Below are 24,243 nucleotides of genomic sequence, written 5' to 3'. Positions count from 1 at the left end.
GTTGTAGAGTTCTGGACCGCGAGCGAGTTACTTGGACCCCGCGTGGCCGTTGGTCCCCGAGAAGTAAATAGGTCCTTATGCATAGTAACAGGGGTAAGTCCACTGCCCCTAAGGAGTTAGGGGTCGCTAACAACCATTGGGGTTGGGTCTCATTCATTCCCAGGCCAGGGATGCAGCCCCTGAGATAAATGCACTCCTTGGGGTGCATAAGCGCCCAGAAGCACGAACATCTTCCATGTGGCCAACGAATCACACATCCCCAATCCATGGAATTGTCACGTTTCATCTCTGTCTTAGCAAAGGCCAACGCAAATTTTTTACTTTGGCTTTGAAATATGCTCCATTTTCTGTGAAGACCGAGGTGTACTAAAACGACGTTACACTCTTTTCCTAGTCACCTTGCAAATTTTTGTAGATTATGATCTCTTCTGCTGCTGCATAAACTGGGACCAATATGGACAGTTACCCTATCGTTTATTTCATAAGCACACGTTTGGCACCTACTCTGTCTTCTATAAATACGGCGTTCCTGAAGACCCTTCCGGAGCAGTAGCTCTGAATCTGGGAGGAGTCGCAGTGCTCACCCACAATGAGTGCTTGTTTTGGTTGAGGGCGGGAGCAGGGGTGAGCACGGGATGGAGGGGTTCTTCAGGAGGGATCTGAAAACCTGTGCGGGTTTCCCCAGGCGGTATGGACGACTTATCAAATGCAGTAAGGAATAATTGCCACACTGAATTAAGCTCTGTGACACCTAAGAAACCTGCTACACTTTTCTGAGGGAGAAGCAATGTGTTTAAGATCAACGAATTAATTTAATTAAAGGTTTAAATTAAGCCCTGGAGCTAATGGGTAACTCTACATTGAAATTCCACTCCATTTCAACTTCAGGAAAGTAAATTGAGTAATGGAGAGCAAATACAACCTGTCCAGAGAGATGCTGCCAACCCAGAGTGCCAGACAGAGGGTTTCAGGTTACATTTGCTCAGGACAGAGACGGCACGTGGCCCTTTACCTGAACACTTGTTATATTTTGTGCTGTTTTAGGCCTTTTGAAAACACGGAGCCTGGTGTCTGTTTACAGAAGCCTCACATCAGCGGAGTCAAAGCTCCAAAGCTCAATGGCCAGCTCTGTGAAATTTCACCAAGATTTTAATTATTTTGACTACCTTAAAACTTCCAAGCCCTTTTATAACAATTGACTTAATTTACATGATCACTGGCGTGGTTGGGGTGGCATTGTTAAGTGAAAGACTCCGACAGTGCTCCTGTAAAAGGAAAATGTGTTTTTCTTCATTCAAAAGTGATCAATGTTTACTTCAGAACATAAGTGAAAAGGAGCAAAGAAAGGGGGGGAGGGGGATGTCACAGTCTCCTGTGGAAATAACGTAAAACTTAAATTTTGCTTTGCTTTGTATTTTCATATGTATATATTTTTTAGCCTGTCGCTCAGGCTGGAGTGCAGTGCTGTGACCATAACTCACTGTAGACTCAACTCCTGGACTGAAGCGATTCCCTCCGCCTCAGCCTCCTCAATAGCTGGGACTGCAAACACACACAACCACACCTGTCTAATTTTTAAAAAAATTTTTTTGTAGAGATGAAGTCTCACTACATAAGAGCAGCTCACCAGGCTGGTCTGGAACTTCCAGCCTGAAGCAGTACTCCCATGGTGTCCTCCCATGGCAGCCTCCCAAAGCACTGGGCTTGTAGGCATGAGCTGCCATGCCCGGCTTTGGGCATGTTTTTAAACAAAAGTGAAATTGGACTGCTTGTCTCTTGTGATTTTTGCCAGCTGTGTTGTGATCATCTTTCCATGTAGAATATTGTTCTACATGGAAGAATTTTTATTTTAATGACTACATAGTGCTCAATTTGATAGAGAGACTGTAAGCTTTTAAACCTGTGCATTTAATAAATTGTTGTTTCCACGTTTGCTCTTATAAAGTGATGATGACATCCTTTGTTTTTCTAAGTCTTGTCACCACCCAATATTATTTTCTTAGGCTAAATAGATGCTGGGACAAATGGCATATCATGTTTTTAAGGTTTTCATCCATAAAAGTTGTTCAGTCTGCTCTCTTACTTTTTTTCCTGGGTGTTGAAATGTTTCTATCACCCTCCAAAATATGTACAACTATGATACATCGATTAAAAAAATACCAAAAAATTTCCATCGATATTCATTTATTTGCCAATTTTCTATAACCTTTTGTCTACTTTAAGTGTGAAGTGTGAAACTAATTTCAAATATTTATTAAAGCATCAAACAAGAATCAATGTCTATTTAACCTCCAAACTGCTTCTGTGACACCCTTATGGGAATCACGAGACATGGTTTATTGTTCACCTACTGTATGCCAGCTACAGAGTATTTCTAATCTTTATGACCGCCCTGTGGTGGTGGTGAGAGCATTATCATCGATATTTTACAGACAAGGCTCAGAAAAATTAAATAATTTGTCCCAAGTCATCTAACTCTTAAAGTGGCTGGGCTGGGCCAGTATGCAAATCTGACTCCAAGACCCATGAATGTTCTTGCACCCTCTGCTGGTGAGGATGTTTAATGGTAGGAAATATTGTCCAAATTTAATCTTACATCCGTACTTGAAAGTCAACTACTATGGAGTAACAGGAGCTTTGGAGTAAGAGGATCTGGGTTTGAAGAGCAAGTCACTTACCCTCTCTGAGCCAGTTTTCTCTGTAGATTAGGGTGAGGTACAAATGAGACTGCCTGAGAACCTTTTACAATTTTTGAAGTACTTTTTTTTTTTTTGAGGCAGAGTCTCTCTCTTGTCACCCAGGCTGGAGTGCAGTGGCATGATCTCGGCTCACTGCAGCCTCCACCTCCCCGCTTCAAACTATTCTTCCTCAGTCTCCTGAGTAGCTGGGATTACAGGCACCTGCTACCATGCCCGGCTAATTTTTGTACTTTTAGTAAGATGGGGTTTCACCACGTTGGCCAGGCTGGTCTCGAACTCCTGACCTCAAGTGATCCACCCACTTCGGCCTCCCAAAGTGCTGGGATTACAGGCAAGAGCCACCCCACCCAGCCTACTTTTTAAAATGTCAGTTGTTATTTATACCATCCTAATCTACTTAGTCCCTGAGTTAGTCCACATTCATTTATCTTTCAACTACTTATTCATAGATCAAGTTTACCAAGTAACTTCTGCATGCACAGCACCACCTGGGACAAAGGGATAAAAAGAAATGTGGGGGCCGGGCGCTGTGGCTCTCGCCTGTAATCCCAGCACTTTGGGAGGCTGAGGAGGGTGGAGCACGAGGTCAAGAGATCGAGACCATCCTGGTCAACATGATGAAACTGCATCTCCATAAAAATACAATAATTAGCTGGGCGTGGTGGCACACGCCTGTAGTCCTGGCTACTCGAGAGTCTGAGGCAGGAGAATTGCTTGAATCCGGGAGGCGGAGGTTGCAGTGAGCCGAGATCGTGCCACCGCACTCCAGCCTGGCACCTGGTGACAGAGTGAGACTCTGTCTCAGAAAAAAAAAAAAGAAATGTGGCCCTTAGGCCTTGTGACCTTGATAGTTACAACCACGGAAAACACATTTAAATGAAAATGCAAAGCCAACCCTGATTAAGTTTCAAATGAGCAATTGGACTATAAGCGTTATCAGAATATGGAAAAGCAGTGGTTTGTTTTTTTTTTTTTTAGGAGTTTAGGGGAAGGCTCTAGGCAAGAGCTAGGATTTGAGCTGACCTAGGAGATTGAGGAGGCCGGGAGGAGGATCCTTGCAGAAGAGGAAGTTTGGCAGACAGATTCCTCATGCATCTCAGGCCTGGAGGACTAGAACTTGAAATGTCTAGTCCTCATTGGTCAGCCACATTCCCCCTTCTCCCTCTTCCCTTTCATTTTGCCCCTTTCGAATGCCCATTCTGAAACTTTTTAGCATGCATGAATTCAAAATGTATGTACTGTTTTGATGGACATGTATTGGAAGTCGGTTTTTATAAATAAAGGAAAAGACAACCTGTAAGTAATCACTGGCCCTTAAAAAATAATAATTCAGCAGACTGAGAAGTCTGAAAATTATCTTAGACGCCTATAAGCATGTGAGCTTGCAGGATCTCCAGTTTGGGCATATTATAAGCTTTGTTTCTTGGTGACCTCACCTACCTTATCTACAGATGAAGGTAGGTTTTGCAGTATTTTACCTTGCAGGGTTATGAGGCTTACTAACAATATAAAGCATGTAACTAGCAGAGTACCTAGAGTTCCTAGAACCTCGTAGCTATTGTTAGAAAAATGCAAAATACAGAAGGTGCACGTTAAAAAGGCCAGAGTGTTTTAGATTCTAGGTTTTTGTAGTTTTCACTGATCCTGAGACCAATGAAATATTAGCGTGCCTTTCTAGGCAGGGCCATGAGAAGCTTCAGCTGTTAGCTCCTGCTTAAATCAGACTATTTTACTGTATTTCCATCAAAGTACAGGCTGGGGCAGGCTACTGGAACATGCACTGGACTGCCAATCTAAGGTATAGGCATAGTCTCCCTGAGAAACCTGCTGCTCTCCTTAATCCAATGAAAATTAAATCCTCAGCCAGGTGCAGTGGCTCATGCCTGTAATCTCAGCACTTTGGGAGGCTGAGGCGAGCAGATCACAAGGTCAGGAGATCAAAACCAGCCTGGCTAACACGGTGAAACCCTGTCTCTACTAAAAATACAAAAAATTAGTCGGGCGTGGTGGCACGCATCTGTAGTCCCAGCTAATCAAAAGGCTGAGGCAGGAGAATCGCTTGAACCCAGGGGGTAGAGGTTGCAGTGAGCCGAGATTGTGCCACTGCACTGTAGCCTGGGCAACAAAAGTAAAACTCCGTCTCCAGCCTAGGCGACAAAGTGAGACTCCATCTCAAAAAAAAAAAAAAAAAAAAAAAGAGTTAAATCCTCTGAGATCAGAAGTGAAGAATGTTCAAGAGGTGGTCGTCAATGGCCTAGCTCTTCTCTGTGAAGTCTGCCTTACCCATAGGAACTTGTGATCGTTTCTGTTGGCCTGAGAGAATGGGGAGGAGAGAAAATGGAGGTGGGGATCATTCTTTGCCCTTTTCAATTTGGCATAGATAATTTAATTTCCTTCCTTAATTCCCCAAGACATCTGAGATCAGATGCCACATTTGAATAAGACTTGACTAGAAGCTCAAGGATGTTAGATGTAGAAATAAACCCAACGAGTGATATAAAGCCCCATAGAGCAGCATACAAATGTGACTTACTCATAACACTCATCCCAGTATTTCCTAAACACCAATCCCATGCCAGGTCTGGGTTAGGTTCTGTGAGTACCAAGGAGAACAGGGCGTGGTCCTATCCTGGAGCCCTTAAACTAATAGCAGAGAAACACATGCTAATATTTTCTGCATCTTACAGTGTGTTTTAAAAAATAAAAAGAGCTGTGTGCACAGGGTTCAGCTGGTCCCCAGCCTACCCCTTAGAGTAGAGGCTTTTTCAACTTTTGTTCCCAGGGCCAGCCACCTAGGACACCCTCTTCTCCCACACAAGAGAAAATGCCAACAGGACGTGGTGTCCCTGCTACTTCCTGCCAAAGTTCTGTCCTTCAAGTCTCCTCTTCCTGCCCAAGAACCTGCCCTTCCCTCAATGATTGGCACCAGCAGCCCCTGACATGGTCCTACCCAGGCCCAGACAGGATTCCTTTTGTCTCTGGATCTCTGACACTATGTGGAAAAAAGAGCAAGAGCACCATTTTACTGAGGTTCCTGCCTAGGACAATGTAGGGCCTTCCAGCTTTTACAACTTGTGTGAGAAGCTGAGAAAAATAGGTGAAGGGGCATGCCTGTGGGGCTGTAGGGACAGTCATGTAAACATGTGTTACTTGTTTATCAAGGACAGTAGTTCAAGCCAGGAATGGATGTAAGTACCTCGTCAATCTGGGAAGAAGTGTTGATGTTCCAGATAACCCTTCCTCAACTCCACGGTCTTTCTAGAGTATATATCCAAAGACAATAGTGCAGATGCACTTATTCTTCAAGTTTCCTCGGCATCATCAAAAGTCTCCCTTCCATGAAGCTCGGCCAATTGTGGAGGAGGAGGGAGAGGCATCAGGAATGGAATAGTCTATTCAATAAGCTCTCCAGGGCGGGTGCGGTGGCTCACACTTATAATCCCAGAACTTTGGGAGTCCAAGGGATCACCAGGTCAGGAGTTCAAGACCAGCCTGGCCAACATAGTGAAACCCCATGTCTACTAAAAATACAAAAATTAGCTGTGCATGGTACTGCGTGCCTGTAGTCCCAGCTACTGGGAAGGCCGAAGCAGGAGAATCACTTGAACCCAGGAGGTGGAAATTGCAGAGAGCCAAGATCGTGGCACTGTGCTCCAGCTTGGGCAACAGAGTGAGACTAAATCTCAAACATAAAAATAAAAATAAAAATAAGCTCTCCGAAAGAGCGTACTGTGCGGCACAAGGGTGCCACCTAGGTTTTCCTATTGTATCACTAGCTCTGGGACCTCTGGGTTTCGGCTTCTACATCTGCAGGCTAGATCAAATCTTAGGTACCTCACATGGTTATGATGCAGATTGGAAACATGGCCTGGTTAAAACTCCTAGCAAGTGTCAAGTACACAGTGGGTGCTCGTGAGTGATGGCTATTACCATGATTCGGAGGTCTGCCATCGACACTGAGCCCCGGAGGACCATGCTGCTCAGCAGTAGATGTCCTGTGATAGTTTTTATTTTTATTCTTAGTTTTGAGATGGGGTCTTACTCTGTCACCCAGGCTGGAGTGCAATGGCAGGACTGTGGCTCACTGCAGCCTTGAACTCCTGAGTTTAAGTGATCCTCCCACCTCAGCCCACCAAGTAGCTGGGAATACAGGTATGCACCACCATCCCTGGCTAAGTTTTGTATTCTTTGTAGCAACAGGGGTCTCACTCTATTACCCAGGCTGGTCTTAAATTCCTGACCTCAAGCCATCCTTCTACCTTGGTCTTCCAAAGTGCGAGGGTTACGGGCATGAGCCACCATACCTGGCCAAGATATCCTGTTAAATGTGAAAAACTGGGTTATTTCTACTCACACAGAACACTTCTGACACCAAAAATGTGTGGGGATTTTCCTACACCAGCCAATGCTCAGACTCTCAGATACCAGCAAGGTGTCCTACCTGTCAGCTCAATTCTGACACTATCTCCCTGGAGTGAGGGTCAAATCTCACAAGTGCAGGGTCCTGTCCCACAAGACTGCCCTCCCTCCAGATGCCAATTGCAGGTAGTGGGTCCCCAAGTTACCCACACTTTTGTCCAACTTGGTTACAAATCAGGATCCATGAGCCCCTTCTGTGATTTGATCATTTGCTATGGTGGCTCATAGAACTCAAGGAAACACTTCTGTTGTCTGGTTTATTAGAAAGGAGATGACACAGGACACAGAAGAACAGCCAGGTAGAGTGCCACGGAGGGCAAGGTCCGGAAGGGTCCCAAGCTCAAGAGTGTCTGTCCTTGAGGAGTTGGGATGTGCTACCATCCACGTGTTCACCAACAGGGAAGGCCTTCAGATGCTGGGTTTTGTTTGTTTTTGTTTTTTTGGGATGGAGTCTTGCTCTGTCACCTGCGCTAGAGTGCAATGGCGCAATCATGGCTGACTGCAGCCTGTCTCTCAGGCTCAAGTGATTCTCCTGCCTCAGCTCCAAAGTAGCTGGGACTACAGACACTCACCACCATGCTCAGCCAATTCTTTTATTTTTGTTAGAGATGATGGGGTTTCACCATGTTGCCCAGGCTGGCCTCAAACTCCTAACCTCAAGTAATCTGCCCACCTCAGCCTCCCAAAGTGGTGGGATTACAGGTGTTAGCCACCGCGCCCGGTCTAAATGCTGTCTTTAGGGAATGTTAGGGAGGCTTATTCATGTAGGTAAGATTGATTATTAATTCAATCTCCTTCCCAGAGGATGGGAGCCAGGGGAGAAAGTTCCAAGCTTCTAGTCATGGCTTGGTCTTTCTGGTGACCACCCCGGAAGCTACTCAGGAGCCCATCAGGAGTTGTCTGGTTAGAACAAAAGACACTCGTATAGCCCAGGAAATTACAAGGAATTTAGGAGCTCTGTCAGGAACCGGGAGTGAAGACTAAATACTAGAACAAAGGATGTTCCTAGCACCCATATCAGCCAGGAAATTACGAGTGTTTTAGGAGCTCTGTGCCAGGAACCAGGGGCAGAGACCAAATATATATTTCTTATGTCACGCTGCTGAAGGCATTAACTAACATGGAAGAAACCTGGCATCAAAACTGTGTTAGGAAAATACTTTTCAGAGGCTTCCATGAGATGTCCTCAATCTTCCAAAAAGGAAATCATTCATGCCCAGAACACCACTTCTGATCCAACTGCAGAACTTTTTTATATGATATCGGCATTTCAAAGGAAATGAAGGAATCTTGTTTGTTGTATTACCTTTATTCTTTTTTTTTTTTTTTTTTGAGACGGAGTTTCACTCTTGTTACCCAAGCTGGAGTGCAATGGCGCGATCTCGGCTCACCGCAACCTCCGCCTCCTGGGTTCAGGCAATTCTCCTGCCTCAGCCTCCCAAGTAGCCGAGATTACAGGCACGTGCCACCATGCCCAGCTAATTTTTGTATCTTTAGTAGAGACGGGGTTTCACCATTTTGACCAGGATGGTCTCGATCTCATGACCTCGTGATCCACCCGCCTCGGCCTCCCAAAGTGCTGGGATTACAGGCTTGAGCCACCGCGCCTGGCTACCTTTATTCTTAAATCATAGCAAACTCATAGTTTTACTTTCTTTCTTTGAAATTAACTTGGTTTTATGTTCTTTGAAATTGCACCGAGATGCATGAATAAACCAGCTCAGGGAAAGTGAAGAAACCACCCCTAGTGTAATTACAGCTCATAAACACGAAACTTACAGATGGCCTGTGTTCATGGGCCTCTGGATGCTGGCTCCTCTAGAGGCTGCACAGACAGGCAGGGCAGGAGACAGTCCGGCTTACCGGGCTCTCTGTCTCCCAGCATAGCAGCACTGCTTTATAGTGATTGCGTTTGTTTAGATGTTCTCACATCAGAGCGGGATGGACGTGGCCAGGTTCTGGGGGCAACATCACCACTTTGTCTGCCACTGGGCAGTTCAACTGAACTAGTTAATTGGCCATAGTAACCTTCGCTGCCCATATAGGGAGCAAACTACAGGAAGAGACAGTTCACAGAAGGTTGAGATGCAAATGTCCAGCAATCACTAGGAGAAGTGAGAGTGATGGGCGCTCATGCTGTTGGTGGAGTATAACTCTGAACAACCATTCCAGGAAGTCATTTGGCAATATGTATGCGGAGCTTTGAAAAGTTCTTGACTGACAGCATGAGCTGTGGAGGGAAACTGAACCAGGTTACATTTCAGCCCCTTTCTCATGGCTTTCAGCACTTAGCACTCTATTTATTTGTGCTTCAGTTTTGTGCAATGGGAATGATAATACCTACCTGATAGCAGTGCTATGAAAATTTAGTGCAGTGACATAAAAAAAAAAAATTGTGGCCAAGCACAGTGGCTGGCTCATGCTTGTAATCCCAACACTTTAGGAGGACGAGGTGGATGGATCATCTGAGGTCAGGAGTTTGAGACCAGCCTGGCTAACATGGTGAAACCACGTCTCTACTAAAAAATACAAAAATTAGCTGGGCATGGTGGTGGGCACCTGTAATCCCAGCTACTTGGGAGGCTGGGGCTGGAGAATCACTTGAACCCAGGAGGCAGAGGTTGCAGTGAGCCGAGATTGTGCCATTGCACTCCAGCTTGGGCAGCAAGAGCAAAACTGCGTCTCAAAAAAAAAAAAAGAAAATAAAAAAAAGCTTGGGGGCTGAGCACAGTGCCTCACATTTGTAATCTTGGAGCTTTGGGAGGCTGAAGTGGGAAGATTGTGTAAGGCCAGGAGTTCGAGATGGCAGTGAGCTATAATCCCACCACTGCACTCCAGCCTAGGCAAAAGAGCAAGACCCTGTTTCAAAAAATATATATATATGCTTGGAACATGATGAGGACTCAAGAAATGTGATTACTTGAAAATTCTAAGGAGCTATTGAGAAACAAGGTCAAAGATTTATGCACAAAAATTAAATGCAGCATTGTTTAAAATAAAGAAAACGTGAAAAAAGAAATCCTAAATGTAGAACAATGAAAGATAAGTAAATTATGGTTTACTCGGACAATAGGATATTGTGTTTTCATTTTTTAAAAAATCACTTTTGGCCAGGTGCGGTGGCTCACGCCTATAATCCCAACACTTTGGGAGGCCAAAGCGGGTGGATCACTTGAGATCAGGAGTTTGAGACCAGCGTCGCCAACAGGGCGAAACCCCATCTCTAATAAAAATAGAAAAATTAGCCAGCTGTGGTGGCACATGCCTGTAATCCAGCTACTGGGGAGGCTGAGGCAGGAGAATTGCTTGAACCTGGGAGGTGGAGGTTGCAGTGAGCCAAGATTGCACCATTGTACTCCAGCCTGGGCAAAGAAGCAAGACTCCATCTCAAAAAAAAATTCATTTTTACCAAGCTTTCTTAATGATGTGAAAAAGGTTTCTGAAGCAATGCTAACCAAACAGAACAGAAACTACGTTGATCACAATATCTCAACTTCGTTTAAAAAAAATAAAAAAGAAGAATGAAATTGTTTTAAATGCTAATATGTGTTGAAAGGCTATATATAACCAAAAGGTTAAAACACTGGCTAGTAGGGTTATGGTGATTTTTGCTTGCTTCTTTTTTTTAATCTAAATAGAAATACATGCATGGTCATGAAAGGAACTGCTTCCCAATGAACACTTTTTGAAATTTTATTTTAAACGTATGGAAGAAAATATGCCCAAATGTTACATGGTAGAATTAATGGGGACTTTTTTTTCAATTTCTGTAGGAATATTGGGAGATAACTAGCTGCTTCTGCCACAGACAGCAGGATGGTAGGACCATGGCTGGGAAGAGAGGAGAAAGAAAATGCCCCTCAGCTGGGGGCCTGAGGATGGATGATGATGTAAAGATAGGGCTCAGAAAGGAAAAGGGGCTGGCCACAGTGGCTCACACCTGTAATCCTAGCACTTTGGGAGGGTGAGGAGGGAGGATCACTTGAGGCCAGGAGTTCCAGACCAGCCTGAGCATCAGAGGGAGACTCCTGTCTCTAAGAAAGAAAAATTGAAAAAATTAGCTAGATGTAATTGTGGCACTTGCCTATAGTCCCAGCTACACTGGGGGCTGATGCAGGAGAATAACTGAAGCCCAGGAGTTAGAGGCTTCAGTGAGCCATGCTTGTACCACTGCACGACAGTCTGGGTAACAGAGTGAGACCCTGTCTTTGAAAAAAAAAATAGAAAAAAGGGCAGAGCACAGTGGCTCATGCCTGTTATCCCAGCACTTTGGGAGGCCAAGGTGGGCGGATCACGAGGTCAGGAGTTCGAGACCAGCCTGGCCAACATGGCGAAACACCATCTCTACTAAAAATATAAAAATTAACTGGGTGTGATGGCACACAACTGTAATCCCAGCTACTCAGGAGGCTAGCGCAGTAGAATTGCTTCAAATGGGAAGGCGGAGGTTGCAGTGAGCCACTGCACTCCAGCCTAGGTGAAAAGCAAGACTCCATCTCAAAAAAAAAAAAAAAAAAAAAGAGGGGGTGGGGAAAGGGCTTTTGGAGGTAGTTGACAGTAATGAATGAGTGGACCTGCCAGAACAATTAGATTAAAAGGATTGTAGTAGTGAATAACAGGAGATTAGTTGAGAACTATATCTCAAGCCAGATTATGAGGGCCTCGAATCTAAAATTTTATTTTTTTTTTGGAATGGAGTCTCACTCTTGTCGCCCAGGCTTGAGTGCAATGGCACGATCACGGTTCACTGCAGCATCTGCCTCCCAGGTTCAAGCGATTCTCCTGCCTCAGCCCCACAAGTAGCTGGGGTTGCAGACATGCCCTATCACGTCCAGCTAATTTTGTATATTTTAATAGAGATGGGGTTTCTCCATGTTGGTCAGGCTGGTCTCGAACTCCTGACCTCAGGTGATCCGCCGCCTTGGCCTCCCAAAGTGCTGGGATTACAGGCATGAGCCACCACACCCGGTGAATCTAAAATGTAAAAGTTGAACCTATAGGTACTAGAGAAGCATAGATGATTTTTTTTTTGACACAGTTTTCTTTTTTGCTCTTGTTGCCGAGGCTGGAGTGTAGTGGTGTGATCTTGGCTCACTGCAACCTCCGCCTTCTGGTTTCAAGTGATTCTCCTGCCTCAGCCTCCTGAGTAGCTGGGGTTACAGGTGCCTGACACCACACACAGCTAATTTTTGTATTTTTAGTAGAGACGGGGTTTCACCATGTTGGCCAGGCTGGTCTCAAACTCCTGTAATTCCAGCACTTTACAATCCCAAAGTGCTGGGATTACAGGCGTGAGCCACCGTATCCGGCCAAGAAGCAAAGATGATTTTTAAACAAGAAGTGGCAAGTTTGTTGAAAGTCAAAATGAAGAGGCATTAGTTTGGCAAATGTGCATAAAGGATTGAGGAGAAAGTCTAAAGGAGTGGAGAAGGTTTTTCTAATTCATTCCTCCGTTTATGTATTTATTCATTCGACATTCATTGAGTGCCTACTGTATGCCATGCTCTCTGCTAGACACTAAGGACAAGGCAAGGTTCCAGGTTTCAAGAGTTAACAGCCTGCTGAGAAAATAAGACAAAGGGAGCAAAGGGAACAAAGGTGGGTAAACATTTATGTGCAAGCCCTGAAATGGTTATTTCTTTCTTTTCTTTTCTTTTTTTTTTTTAAGAGACAGGGTCTTGCTCTGTTGCCCAGGCTGGAGTGCAGTGGTGTAATCATGGCTCAGTGACAACTCCTGGGCTCAAGTGGTCCTCCCGCTCAGCCTCCCAAGTAGCTGAGACTACAGGTGCGCATCACCATGCCTGGCTAGTTTTATTTTTTTGAGAGGGAGTCTTGCTCTATTACCCAGGCTGGAGTGCAGTGGTGATGCTCAATCTTAGCTCACTGCAACCTCTGCCTCCCAGGTTCAAGCAATTCTTCCACCTCAGCCTTCTGAGTAGCTGGGATTACAGGTGCCCACCACCACGCCCAGCAAATTTTCATATTTTTAGTAGAGATAAGGTTTTACCATGTTAGGCTGGGCTTGAACTCCTAATCTCAAGTGATCTGCCTGCCTTGGCCTCCCAAACTGCTGGGATTACAGGCATGAGCCATCATGCCTTGTGTCTGGCTAGTTTTAAAATTTTTTGTAGAGACAAGGGTCTTGCTAATCTTGACCCAAGCTGGTGACCCAGGCTGGCCTTGAACTCCTGGCTGCAAGCTATCCTCCCATCTGGGCCTCCCAACATGGGCATGAGCTACTGCACCCAGCAAGTGGTCATTTCTGCATACACAGTGTCATTGAACTCTTACCACATCCTGCTGTTTATTCCATCTGACGTGAAGAAACTGAACTCCACGGACTCAAGCCTCAGGTCAATGGCTGATCCCTGGATAGTTCATATCTGTGATGTTAGTGACTATAAATGGTGACTCCTGGGGACACAGAAGACCCACAGAGAGGGCAGCATTTGAACTTAGACTCTAGTGTACATGCGAGATGGCATTTCAGGCCACAGAGGCATGAACATTAAGACTCTATTACAACGACTCAGGCCCGAGGCAATAAAACTTGGACTTGGCAGTGAGAATGGAAAAGAAAGGTCAAGTACAAGAGACATTATGAGGAAAATCTGATTTCCAGATCTCTAGTTTAGGGGGCAGCTGTAATTTCCGAAACAACCAAAAGCACCCTAGGGAGGAAAGAAGAGATTTGAGGGTAAAATGCTGGCTAAATTTGGGCCCGAGGTCCTGTTCTACACCCTTACACAGGGGGCCTAGTCAAGAGGGTAAGAAGTCCTCATTTTGTAAAAATCACAATTTCACTTGTATTTATCTGATTGAAAGAGAAGCAGGCTTTGAGTTTGTACTGACACAGTTCTTCAGTTTGGTGACACATAGCCTTCCACAGTGAGTGGCTGAGGACGCCGGCCCCTGGAGCCGGGACCTTGTCCATAATCTCACTCCACTTTGTCCTCAGAGAAGCCATTCAGAACTGCACCAGCATCCTGGCCCACTTTCGTGATATACCTAAGAGAAGGCTTTGGAGGCTGGACGTGGTGGCTCACACCTGTAATCCCAGGACTTTGGGAGGCTGAGGCAGGCAGATCATTTGAGGTCAGGAGTTCGAGCCCAGCCTGGGCAACATGGTAAAACTCCGTCTCTACCAAAAATACAAAAATCAACAGGGAGTGGTGGCACATGCCTGTAACTAGCTACTCAGGAGGCTGAGGCAGGAGAATCACTTGAACCTGGGAGGCAGAGGTTGCAGTGAGCCAAGATAGCATCACTGCACTCCAGCCTGAGTGACAGAGCGACTCTGTCTCAAAAAATGAAAAAAGACAGTGAGAGAAGGTATTGGAGACCAATCATTTCAGGATGAGGGGCATCTCGGCTACTTTCTAGGACTCTGCATGTTACAGAAACCTAAGTGAAAGCTTCAAGAGAATTTAAGGATGTAGGAGGGTCTCAAGGAACACAGAGATGGGAGTACAGCCCGAGCCCCAGCACACCTGACAGACACAGAGAGGGACGTGTGGAGACTCTTTTTTTCTTATCCCCTGACTTTCTCCCTATTGCTAATTCAGGCTCCCTCTGCAGATTAGGTTCCTCTGCTTCTCTGGCCCGTGGGACAGGAAGTGTGGCCCCTGACGGATTCTCACCTTTGTAATTGACAGACATTGGCCACTCTGGGTTTCTGTTTCAGATTTACAAAGAAAGGCTGTGATTGGCGAAGTCTGTGTTGAGCAGGCCCTGTACCCATCAGTGGGGCAAGGTCTCAGCTAACAGGTATTCCTGCTGGGAAGCAGATGAATGGGAGCTGTGGGGTTGATAAAACAATAGGACTCTCCCACTGAGGCTGTGGGCTACATTCTTAATGACTGATTTCCTCACTTGCAAATTGAAAATTCACCATCTGCTTTGAAAGTAATGATTGTGATGATTAAAGAGGATTGTTAAAATGTCAGGAATCCTCAGCTTTCCCACCACTGCTGGCAAAGAGGAGAACTAAGGGATCTGTCAGTGAAGCTTGATATAGGACACATCTTTAAGTTCTTTTTAGTTTAAAAATAAATGAGCCAGAGGGGCACAGATGGCTCATGTCTGTAATCCCAGCACTTTGGGAGGCGGAGGCTGGCAGATCACTTGAGGTCAGGAGTTTGAGATCAGCCTGGCCAACATGGTGAAACCCCATCTCTACTTAAAAAAATAAATAAAAACTTTGCCAGGTTTGGTGGGGCACACCTGTAGTCCCAGCTATTTGGGAGGCTGAGGCAGAAGAATTGCTTGTACCCATGAAGCAAAGGCTCCAGTGAGCCAAGATCTCGCCATTCACTCCAGCCTGGGTAACAGAGCGAGACTCTGTCTCAAAAAAAAAAAAAAAAAAAAAAAAGAGAGAGAGAGAGAGACATGGGAATTTGGCATATGGTAAAATCGACATCTCAAATCAGTAAAGAAAGCATAGATTATTCAATCAATGGTGTCGGACAACTCGGTTGCTGGAAAAAAAAAATAGATCCCATTTAGTTTATACCGAATTAAATTTCCGATGAAAGTTTTTTGTTTTTCTTTTTGAAACAGGGTCTTGCTTTATCACCCAGGCAGGAGAATGGTGGCGTGAACATGGCTCACTGCAGCCTCAACCTCCTGGGCTCAAGCTGTCTTCCTGCCTCAGCCTCCTGAGTAGCTGGGATCACAGGTACACAACACTGCACCTGGCTAATTTTTTTGTATTTGGTAGAGATGGGGTCTCCCTATATTGCCCAGGCTGATCTCGACCTCCTGGGCTCAATCTATCCACTTGCCTCAGTCTCCCAAAGTGCGCTGGGATTACAGGTGTGAGCCACCATGCCCAGCCTGCAGCCTGGATGAAAGATTTAAATGCCAAAAACAAAACAAAACATGAAAGTACTTTGGAAAAGTACTAGGGAAAAGACCTTAGTAAAAGAACTCAAGGCCGGGTGCGGTGGCTCACACCTGTAATCCCAGCACTTTGGGAGGCCAAGGCGGGCAGATCATCTGAGGTCGGGAGTTTGAGACTGTTAAAACACACACACTGAATGAAGAGACCCACAAAAGTGGGGTGGGATAGGAGTTGGCTTTATAGATTTGGGGTGAACAGTGGAAAGTTACAGAAGTTACAGTTGGTGGTTTCTTGCAAGCTGGGAGAGGGTTATATGTTTGCAAGCTGGGAGGGGATCATAGGGTGTGGAATCAGGAGGTTGGGCCAAGGTCAGTTACAGAGTCCAATGGCCTTGTCAATTGAGGCTGGAATAAGACACCACAGAAGAATGTCTCAGGTTAGTTAGGCACCACAGGGGTTGATCGTTCTTCCTTCCAGCTACTTCAGGTTTTCTAATTCTGGAAGGCCCTCCAGAGGTGTATGTGTGGCTCATGGGGGTCTCCATGCCATCCACGGCGTGGTCAGACCTTACAGAGACCACCTGACCAACATGGTGAAACCCCATCTCTACTAAAAATACAAAATTAGCGGGGCATGATGCTGTGTGCCTGTAATCCCAGCTACTCAGGAGGCTGAGGCTGGAGAATCACTTGAACCCAGGAGGTGGAGGTTGCGGTGAGCAACCAGCCTGAGCAACAAGAGTGAGAGTCCAACTGAAACAAACAAACAAAACCTCAAAACATGTCCTCATGGTTTGTTTTGTTCAGCTCGGCAATCCCAGCGCCCCAGACAGTGCTTGGCACAGAGTCAGGGCTTAGCAAACTTTGGATGGAATGAATTAATGAGAACATTTTTTAAATCACCTCAGACAAAGAAGCAGCCTTTCTAAGTATAACATAGAACTCAGAAGCTTAAAAACAAAAGTAAATTCAGCTACAAAAAGAAAAAAAAATACAAATCATTATATGGGGCAGAAAAACAAGATCGAAAAACAAGATCAAAAAACAAACATTATTGGTGGGAAGTATTTGCAATTCATATCACAAAAATGCTTTTCCTTAATATTTAAAGAAATCCTAAATATTGATAAGAAAAAGCGGGCTGGGCGCGGTGGCTCACGCCTGTAATCCCAGCACTTTGGGAGGCTGAGGTTGGTGGATCACGAGGTCAAGAGATCAAGACCATCCTGGTCAACATGGTGAAACCCAGTCTCTACTAAAAATACAAAAAATTAACCGGTCACAGTGGCACATGCCTGTAATCCCAGCTACTCAGGAGGCCGAGGCAGGAGAATTGCTTGAACCCAGGAGGCGGAGATTGCGGTGAGCTGAGATAGCACCATTGCACTCCAGCCTGGGTAACGAGAGTGAAACTCTGTCTCAAAAAAAAAAAAAAAAAAGAAAAGAAAAAGCCAATGACACAGTGACACAGTAGAAAAAAGGGTGAATGATATGAAGAAACAGAATGTGAAATACAAAGGTTCCTTGAATATAAAAAGAGAGACTCCACCTCTTTCATAATACAGGAAAAGCAAATAAACTCTGAGATACAGCTTTCACCTATCAGATTGGCAAAGGTCAGAGAGATTGGGAAAACACTATGGTTTAGAGGCAAGAAAGGCTGAGCACGGTGGCTCACACCTGTATCCCAGCACTTTCGGAGGTCGAGGCAGGTGGAATACCAGAGGTTAGGAGTTTGAGACCAGCCTGACCAACATGGTGAAACCCCTTGGGGGTTTTATTTGAAGATTCACAAAATTCAAATAACAGAAGTGCCATCTCTACCAAAAATACAAAAAAAATTAGCCAAGTGTGGTGGCAGGTGCCTATAATCCCAGCTCCTTGGGAGGCTGAGGCAGAAGAATCCCTTGAACCCAGGAGGCAGAGGTTGCAGTGAGCCAAGAGCATGCCACTGCACTCCAGCCTGGGCAATAAATCGAGACGTTGTCTCAAAACAAAACAAACAAAAAAAGAGGCAAGGAAACACACTGACACAGAATAGGGTGGAAGATCTCTTTGGATGTCAAATGGACGATATATGGTATATCTTGTAAACCACATCTGGGAATTTGCCCTGCACATGTACTAGCACATAAAAATGAAGAATATTCAGGATCATATTTGTTGTAGTGTCATTAGTAATAGGAAAATATTAGAAATGACCGTCATAGGGCTGGTTAACAAATTCTGGTATCACCGGGCACAGTGGCTCACACCTGTAATACCAACACTTCGGCAGGCTGAGGTGGGCAGATCACAAGGTCAGGAGTTTGAGACTAGCTTGGCCAACATGGTGAAACCCATCTCTACTTAAAAAAATAAATAAAAACTTTGCAAGGTGTGGTGAGGCATACCTGTAGTCCCAGCTACTTGGAAGGCTGAGGCAGGAGAATTGCTTGAACCCAGGAGGCGGAGGTTACAGTGAGCCAAGATTGCTCCAGCCTGGGTGACAGAGCAAGATTCTATCTCAAAAAAATTAAAAAAAAAAAAATTCTGGTATCTTCATACAATGAAATATTGTGCAGTCTCACTACATTGCCAGCATTGGACTTGAACTCCTGAGTTCACTGTGCAGTCTCACTACATTGCCAGCATTGGACTTGAACTCCTGAGTTCACTGTGCAGTCTCACTACATTGCCAGCATTGGACTTGAACTCCTGAGTTCACTGTGCAGTCTCACTACATTGCCAGCATTGGACTTGAACTCCTGAGTTCACTGTGCAGTCTCACTACATTGCCAGCATTGGACTTGAACTCCTGAGTTCACTGCAGCGTCAACTTCCCAAGCTCAATTGATCCTCCCACCTCAGCCTCCCAAGTAACTGGGATTACAGGCACTTGCCACTGTCCCTGGCTGGAATAATCTATGAATGTGTTGTGGAAAGATCTCCGAGATATAGTGTCATCTGAAAAAAGCAATCTGTAGAGTAATGCATATTTTATATTATCATTTGCATTTTTTAAAACCCCATATACATAGGTATTTACTTAAAGTGTATATAGATTATCTCCTGGAGGGTACCCAAGAAAGTAGAAATAGTGGTTGACTCCAGAGAGTGAAGCTAGGTGGCTGGAGAACAGAAATGCAAAATTTTTTTTTTTTTTGAGATGGAGTCTCATTCTTCCTCCCAGGCTGCAGTGCAGTGGCTACAAACTCTGCCTCTTGGGTTCAAGCAATTCTTCTGCCTCAGACTCCAGAATAGCTAGGATTACTCCAGAATAGCCACCACACACAGCTAATTTTTGCATTTTTAGTAGAGATGGGGTTTCACCATGTTGGCCAGGCCGGTCTCAAATTCCTGACCTCAAGTCTCCCTACCTCAGCCTCCCAAAGCACTGGGATTACAAGAGTGAGCCACTGTGCCCGGCCGAAATGTAAATTTTCATTCTAAACTCATATATTTTGAATTTTATGAAGATTCACAAAATTCAAATAACAGAAGTTTATGTTACCTTTTCAAATGATAAATGAAATTAAGAAAAATATATGTTAATTTAGCATTCTACTCCACAGTATATCCACTATTGATGTGATGTAAAAATAATGTTTTAAATTACTTGCCATTTCCACGAATTGATTTTTCCCTCCCCAATCCCTGAGTGAAATTAACATTCAAGAAAGACACTCCTCATTTATCCTGGGACAGTCTCCTGGGCACACCAGCAAGTGTCCTCTTGCTGAAGAAAACAGAAGTGTTTGGCACATCAAGTAGCTGCTCCACAAATTAGAGTTCCTGTCCTCTTTGGGAACAGAACAGTTCCGGGACAGGACTTGGAGGGAACTCCTGCTCCACTGGCAAGGGCAGGAGGCTGATGAGTGCCTGATGTCCCAAGCAGGGCCTTGGGAGGCATTATCCCGTGGAATCCAAGGCTACACAGGCTCCATGCTCTTCCTCCTAACACCTGTGGCTTGTCAGGATGTGGCCCTGCTCACCTTCCTGGACCCACCTTCCTGGATCTGCCTCTTACACTGTAGCCTGTGAATTATCTCAACTCCGGATCTTGGCCCATTTCTTGTCCTGATTCTCCTTCTCAGTTCTTCAAAACTCACTTTAAACTGCCTCTTCCCAGTGGACTCTTCCAAGAGTCCCAGGGCATAGTTGGTGGCCCCTTGGCTCCCACACTGCAGTCCTCCTCTCTTTGGCACTTGCTGCCTTGCATGGTGATCACTGTCTGTCTCTGTCTTTCCTAGGAATTCCTCGAGGACAAGGACTCTATCTTATTCATCTTTAAATTCTTAGCCTGCTCCAGTGCCTGGCACATAGTAGGTACTCAAAAAGAAAAAAGTATTTCTGAAATGCATTAACATACCAAGAGTCATGAGGTGCCATTTAGGGAGTGACACATGCTACTGGGAAGTTCTGAGGAAGTCTCATAAATAGGTACATTTAATCTGGGACTTAAAGAAAGAATCTTGCCAGGCACAATGGCTCAGGCCTGTAATCCTAGCACTTCGGGAGGCTGAGGCAGGTGGATCAGTTCAGGAGTTCGAGATCAGCCTGGCCAACATGGTGAAACTCCGTCTCTACTAAAAATACAAAAATTAGCTGGGCATGGTGGCGTGTGCCTCTAATCCCAGATACTCAGGAGGCTAAGGCGGGAGAATCGCTTGAACCCGGGAGGCAGAGGTTGCAGTGAGCCAAGATCAAGCCACTGCACTCCAGCCTGGGTGACAGAGGGAGACTCCGTCTCAAAAAAAAAGAAAGAATCCCTTACATACCAGACAAAGGGGAAAAGCAGGCATTTGTTTCAGGCAGAGAAAACGGCTTATCTTTAAGCATGAGAGTGGAGGGAGAGGAACTGGGAGGGCAGGTGGCACTTAGGTCACAAAGGTTAGACGAATGTTAATGGGTTGTTTGAAATTGGTTTGGGATGCAGGACAATTCTTTGTTGGGGGTGACTGCCTCACATACTGCAGGTCACCTGAGTCCCTGGCCTCATATTAAATAGCAACAGTGTCCCCCAATCATCATGACAACCACATATGCCCCTCACACGTCCACGAAGCCTCCTGTGGGTGGTGTCTCCTGGGTATAGAGTACCCCTCGCCCCTCCCTGCTGAGATCCACCAACTTAGAAGAAGCCTGCAGGGGCTGACAGATGGGACTGCAGTCCTAGGGCAGGATTCTGGGTGTGGAATCTAGCAGTAAAGTCTCATCTGAGCAGTTTGGACTTGAAGGAGCTTGTCCCAGAACCTAAGACTCAGAGAAATAGCCTGGAATTAAACACGGAAATTCCTCCTGCAACATGCCACTGTGGAGCTGTGGAACCTTATGAAGTCAGTGGCCACAGGCACCTTTCTCCCTGCCAGGGGAATGGCATCTGACCTAGTGACCTGATGGGCCACATGGTAGTCTGCTGATTCTCTGAGGTTGAGGTGTGACAGGTAGTGCCTGGGCTGTGTGAAGTGGCATGATTCACAACAGCCAAAACATGGGCACAATCCAAATGTCCATCCACGGATGAATGGATAAACAAAATGTGGTGTATACAAACAATGGAATGCAATTCAGACTTAAGAAGGAAGGCAGTTCAGACTCACACTACTATGATGAACTGAGGATGTTATGCGCAGTGAAAGAACTAAGTCACCAAAGGACAAATAGGTGTATGAGTCACTTATGTGGGGTCCATGGAATTATCATACTCTTTGAGACAGAAGAGTGGTTACCAGGGGCTTCGGGAAGGAGAGAACGGGGAGTTAGTGTTTAATGGGTACAGAGTTTAGGCTGGGGATATGAAAAAGTCTAGAGATGGTTGTTGGTGATGGTTGCATACAATGTCAATGTACCTAATGCCACAGAACTATCCACTTAGAAATGGTTAAGATGAGGCCAGACGTGGTGGTTCATGCCTGTAATCTCAGCACTTTGGGAGGCCGAGTAGGGCAGATCACCCCAGGTCGGGAGTTTGAGACCAGCCGAACTCTTTTGGTAGAGACGGGATTTCTCCATGACCAACATGGAGAAACCTTGTCTACTAAAAATACACAATTAGCTGGGTGTGGTGGTGCGTGCCTGTAATCCCAGCTACTCAGGAGGCTGAGGCAGAAGAATCACTTGAATCCAGGAGGTGGAGGTTGCAGTGAGCAGAGATCATGCCACTGCACTCCAGCCTGGGAGACAATAGCAAAACTCAGTCTCAGAAACAAACAGTGGTTAAGATGGTCATTTTTATGTTATGTTGAAATTGTCACTTTAACAAAAAGAGTGAGTGCTTTGATGCAGAGGCTAGAAATCAACCCTGGCTCTGCTGTTCACCAGGGTGTGGTGGGCCTTGGCCAAGTTCCTCTCTCTCAGTCTCAGTGTCCCTGTGAAAGAGAGATCATGATTATACTCTCCCCATGGTGGCAATGTGGGGAATCTCTTGAGCTCTTGAGTATAAACCTAGGGCCACAGTGACTGCCTGGCACATTGGGGGGACTCAGAAGTGTGGTTATTACTGTGGTTACAGGTGTCACTATTCACTGCTCCTGGAAGGGGCCCAAATGCTTCTGTGGCACGTCTCTTCCCCTTCAGACACTCCCACAGAAGCATTTGAGGCACTTGGCTTAATAGCAAGGTTACAAGGTTATACTGATGTGAACGACAGAGATCTCGGCCAGGGTGTATGGAATTTTTCTGGGTCTGCCTGCCTGTTCAACATTCTCTCCTCCCATGAGAACCAGTTCCCAAGGGTACTCCATACAACTTTACGATGCCCTGCTTATCTGACCCTGGAGGAACACTTCTTCCAATGAAAACCTCCACAGTCCCCATTTAGACTCCTACGGAGGGCTGATCATTGCTGTTGACAGAAATAATAGTTCGTTTTCTTTTGTTGTGATTAAATAATAACTTGATTGGAAAGCGTTTCCTGGTGCAGCAATTACTAACTGGCTGGGGTTGCTAAGGCTGGAGGAAAAGCCAAAAGCACTTCACCCAGCTAGCCATTAATTACCCAGGAAATGTTCGACCTGGAGGCTATTCACTGCTGGTACAAGCTCTGAAATTGGTAGGGAGTAAAAGAAAAAAACGCCTAAGCAATTTCCTTTTAGGCAATGAAAAGTTTAAAAATGGAGCGGCATGTTACCATAGTCACCATCTTTGGCTCTGGGCTGGCCTCCGTGCTGGCATCCAGCGGACAGCATTTGACATGGTTTTCAGCAGGGGCAGCTGTGCCTCTCAAGCACTCATAATGAATATCTGCAGCTCCAGGCTCCCTCGGAAATCCTCAAGCCTTCACTTGTCACCTAATTTCCTCAGGAAGTGTTTCTAATTACACATTTCTTGCTGCCGGTCAAGTCTTTCTGTACACAATATACGAATTACATAAAAACACAAAACAGTGAGGGGAGTCTGGAGTGATCCAAATTGTCAGGTAGTTGTTTCAACTTAGTAGGTAAGCATCCGTGGGTGTAATAGGATGTCATCTGCATGAACTAAAACAACATTAAAGGAACAGCAGCGTTTCATTCTTGAGAACTCTTCGTGGAAGTCAGACCCCATTTCAGCAAGATAGCTACATAACAATACATTTTCCAACTCTAACACATGGACTGTTTATTTTAACTACCAGAGCAGAAGCTTGGTAAAGAGGGACTTAATTGATTTGTACTGTTTCCTGGAATCTGCCATTTAGGGAACTTCCTGGAGTTTTATTTCCTGGAAGTGAAATCATCCTTATCTTTGGACTCTCTTAGTTTAGGAAATTCTCCAAGATGTAAAGCAACATTCACCAACTATTCTTAGAGGAAACATTCACCAACTATTCTTAGAGGAAACGCTGAAATCAAGTTAAATTTATGTCCAGATGCTGCTGTTTGGGTGTAAAGGTTTTTTTTAGAGTTGAGTAAATTGGAGGATTCTTTAGCTCTTAGAGAAACGGCAAAAATGGTTTTCTAAAAAACCGGGTTTTGACTGGACTGAGGCAACCCCCGCCCACATGGCCAGGTGTTTTGGAAGACTGAGCCTGTGCAGGATGGAGAGGGATGGGGGCTCTGGCTGTCTTGGTGGGGCCATGGAGTTTTGCTCAAGTGAGCCCCCAGGCCATAGCCATGAGCATCCCAGAACCAGGGATGGCTGGTTCTGGCCCTGACTTGCAGCTGATGCAAGACCTGTCCTGTCTTGGGGACATTATGCAAAGTGAATTAAGCCAGTCACAAAATGACAAATACAGTATGATTCTACTTTTATGAGGTACTCAGAGTCATCAAAATCCTAGAGACAGAAAATAGCGTGGTGGTTGCCAGGGGCTGGGGGGAGG

This window comes from Callithrix jacchus, chromosome 13 (genome assembly GCF_049354715.1).
Source record: "Callithrix jacchus isolate 240 chromosome 13, calJac240_pri, whole genome shotgun sequence".
Lineage (NCBI taxonomy): Eukaryota > Metazoa > Chordata > Mammalia > Primates > Cebidae > Callithrix > Callithrix jacchus.
This window is presented reverse-complemented; position numbering follows the sequence as displayed.